Source organism: Lolium perenne, chromosome 7 (assembly GCF_019359855.2).
Source record: "Lolium perenne isolate Kyuss_39 chromosome 7, Kyuss_2.0, whole genome shotgun sequence".
Classification (NCBI taxonomy): domain Eukaryota; kingdom Viridiplantae; phylum Streptophyta; class Magnoliopsida; order Poales; family Poaceae; genus Lolium; species Lolium perenne.
This window is the reverse complement of record NC_067250.2, coordinates 257,074,917-257,078,966: the sequence shown is the minus strand read 5'-3', so window position 1 is coordinate 257,078,966 and position 4,050 is coordinate 257,074,917. Positions and strand designations below refer to the sequence as shown.

Below are 4,050 nucleotides of genomic sequence, written 5' to 3'. Positions count from 1 at the left end.
GGTAAGGTAACCTCATCCGCCCTTCAAGAAGGAGAACGGCAACCGAAGTCGATGTTGCGGATGTGGCTGACGAAGCCAGCCAAGGGTTTCCCCTGGAAAACCACCTGAACGCCTCGCACGGATGCATATCAGTTAGTCCGAAGACCATCTGAGCTAGATCTGGCGCGGAGAAGAAGAGCCATGGAGACATCAACAGAACAGACATAGAAAGCGCCAGGGCATCACTACGCCGCGACAAGACTTCCGCCAGCTCCTCGCCGTCCTCACGACCAAGAAGACGAGCCAACACCAGCGAGCGCCACCCGCCTTCCGGTCGACGCCGCCACCCACCGTCCAGAGCCGCCGCCCTGGGAACCACGCAAGGCAACCCTACAAACTGAAAAGCACCGGTCTTCACCGCCGAGAGGTCTCCGGAGACCGGAGATGCCGGAGAAGGGGATCCCCTTCTAGATCGACGCCAAGCAGCCCCCTTGGCTGCCAGCGTCAGGGATCTGGGACGGAGGCGGGCAAGCACAAGGGCCCGGGGCCCCTGCCCCGGCCCTGCACACGGCAGCCAGATGGCCACCCTGCCCGGCCTCGTCAGAATCGCCGCCCGGAACCGCCGCGCCGCCATGGCCGCGCACGCCTCCGCGTCGGGTCGGAATCGGCCCCCTGCAGTCCGATCTGGACCCTGCGCGCGTCGCCCGCCGTTGACCGCAACGAAACGACGCCGCGCTGCGAGCACGCCCAGCACCTGGAGCCTCCACGCCGCGGACGAGCTGCCGCGCCACCGCGCCCCCCGACCAGCACGGCGCCCCCGGCGACAGCCTCGGCCCGCGCCGCCACCGCCGCGCACTACAAGAAGAACCCATCTAAAACAACGCATACTTGGCAACCCTTCAAATATTCGTTGTAAAATTCTATGGTAGATACAGATGTATGTGTTGCAGTCAATTCGTTGCGCACTGTACATATTGCAACTATGGAAAAGAAAAACTAAAAGCCCAGCCCACTAGCACGAGTTCTGTAACCCCACAAGCCACAAAAGCAGGATCGCAACCCTGCAGTCCCCGCTCGCCTCCCCAAACCTAACCGCCTCCCTCGAATTCTCTGGGTCTGGGATACCTCACGACCTTCTACGATGCTCCCTCGCCGGTGATCCATGGCAGCCGGATTGCAAAATGAAAATCCCGGAAGCACCAAGGGGTCCTCGGCGGAGAACCTTTTCCGGTCGCATATTGCCACGGCCGCGGCATGCAGGTTCTCCACGGAGTGGGGATGCAATCGCCTAGATCTGCCTCTCGCGCAGATTAATCTCGATAGGACAATTTCGTGATGGGGATGAATGCCAATTTTGACAATCCACGATGGTGGCAGCAGGATCTGGGGACGACGTACGTGGAGATGAAGTGGTTCAGGGATCAGGGAGTTCTATTTCCGGTACTACAGGTGAGTTATTAATTCACGTGGAGCAGGCAATGTCTATAATTTTTTTTGTCAAGAATTTGTCTTGGTGAAAAGTTCAGGTTGTAATCGTTATTGTTGCCGCAGTAATATCCTTCATGTTATGTATCGTGTAAGGGAGAACCAAACAAGTAGTGCAGGCCACTCGTTCTTGTCCCTTGAACGTGACATCATTCATGAAGCAGTGCGTTTTGATGGTTAAGGTAATATTATCGTTCAAGGTGGCGATGCAGGACAGCAGGAACTACAGCTGACAGTTTAATGCACTGCATGATTCAGCTGATAACCTGCCCGTCGTTGTTGTGCAAAGTCTCTGCAGGTATGGTGGATATAAAATAACATTAAATTTGAAGTTGTTTTTAAATTCACATGTTTAATAGATTTAGTTGATTCCCAAGTACTACCTTTTATTATAGGTAGCGGGCAAAGATATTAAGGTCAGCTGGGAGGGGCTTGTGGTCATGAAAGATGCCTGCATGTTCACCCTAAATACTACACAGAAAAAGGTAGGATTTTCTGGTGAGACCCCAAAATATGTAAGATCTGTCGTTCCATGGATCATCAGTTAAACAAAACATTTTAGTCTTCTGTTAGGTGGGTCCGTTTAGATCTCATCGAGTCTATTTCTTAACCAGATTTCATCATGTATTTCCATCTGTGGTAGCCATTATGACGTGTGTGTCTGATGAGCTATTTCAATTGCAAAGGATAGCAAAAAGAATATTGCATGCTGACTTAGCTTTATCATCCATCCAAGGTGAGCGTACCTAATTTATTTTAAAGGAAATACTTAGTATAGAATTTACCACACGTAACACTGTTCTTTTTTGCTGTTTTTTATACTGAAAACAATACTTTGTATTTGCAGGTGCCATACAAGGTCCCATAAATAAGCAAGATTTGGAATATTCGGATATCAGCTCTGAACATTCTAGGCAAAATATTGGAAACAATATATTCGACTTGGTAGAATATCATATTTAGATGCAAGATTGTAAAGTTTCTAGTTTTCAGAAGTATTCCATGTATCAGATCGTGTTGTCAATAATAAATATTCAATTATTTGTGATGCAATACAAATTCAATGTGATTCATATGTTTTGTATGTCTTATATAAATCATTCCCTCGCTTAGAAAAAACCTACGACGGTCTAAACCAATCAAAAAATCCAACCTAGACAATAATATTTTCAATATATAAATATTCACATACGTGTGAGATGTCCCTAGCAACGTGTACAACCGTTGTTCGTACACCGTAGCTACTTTGCAACGCTTGTCCCATTGGTTACCAACGGACTTCTATGCGTTGCCTTAGACCCTTGCAACACCCAAAAACGCAACACATTTTTATCCGTTGGTATATGAGTTAGCAACGCCTAAATGAACATTTAGATACAGATAAATGCGTTGTTGTAGGAGGGGTCCTGTTGTAGTGGCGCGAGGGGGAAGGAGATGCCTCGCCGGTGCCCCGGGGCTTTGCCCAGCGATGCCTGCTGGCGGCGGCGAGGGGGAGGAGGAGGAGGAGGGTGGGAGGAGGAGGCGGCGCCTAGGGTTTCGCCCTGCCGCTCGCGGGAGCGGGCAGGGACGAAACGCTTCTTTCGTCCCGTGCGTCCGGCAACAGACTCCTTAATTGCACATGACTATATATGTAGCCACGTCTCGCAAGTTTCATAGAAGCAATGTGATCCAACTGCCATAGATGATCGGGAGGCACAAGGGAGTGGGAAACACTGCTTGAGTGTGAGAGGAACGGTTTTCTAAGTGCATGCATGCCAATTATTCCGAAATAGTTTTTTTTTCCGATAAAGGGAATATATTAATATTAAAATATACCAATTACGCCCAGCCTCTGCAACAACGCAACACACTAGTGGCAGTACGGATGCACACAACCAAAAAGAGAAAAGAAAACTAAAAAAATAAAAGTCCTGCCACGGTATCCCAAGTCTAGCAACATCAATACATCCACCACCAAGACAACACCTGAAATACAGACTCTCCAAAAGCGACGTCTCTAAGAAGAAAACGATTGCACCAGCGCCATCGTCGTCCAGTCAAAGATCTTAGGTTTTCACCCTGAAGATAGTCCCCGCTCTCAAAATAATGCCTCCAACAAGGTCATTGCCAGGCACAACCAGTTAAGGCCAGACCTTGGGTTTTCACCCTGAAAGGTAGGACTCTAACTTCACCTGTGCTGCCGTCCCACTTTCATACCACTGTTGCGAATCCTGAAACAACAAGCAAGTTCCTCAACATCGTGAAGACTTGGACCTTCTTTAGCTAATCCCCCAATCCAGCCTTCATGATATTCTCTGCTTCTGACTTCGCCATTGCTAAAAGTCGCTTGATGTCAACTCAGAGCAGCGCTTCACGCTGCTCCCTTCGAAACCAAACGGTCGGAATAAAAGCATGGGAGCGCGCGACCAAATACCACCCGAACCTGTGAACTCCAGGCAAAAGATGCACTGTTCCATTCGCTATCGGAGCCTTCCGGAACTCATCACTCCGGCTAGTTGAAGAAAGATCGGCATCCGGAATGTCTTCATCTTCGCGAAAGAAGAGCCCCCACACCGCCGCACCACACCGCCGCCATGACTGGAAACC

At 49.5% G+C, this 4,050-nt stretch overlaps 1 long non-coding RNA gene across 1 annotated transcript; it reads left to right on the top strand.

Moving 5' to 3' along the window:
- Positions 1-1,053: 1,053 nt before the first annotated feature.
- Positions 1,054-2,495, top strand: LOC127311974 (uncharacterized). The gene is made up of 3 exons (XR_011749472.1): positions 1,054-1,762; positions 1,860-2,200; positions 2,312-2,495. It is a non-coding gene; the product is annotated as an uncharacterized lncRNA (long non-coding RNA).
- Positions 2,496-4,050: the final 1,555 nt, after the last annotated feature.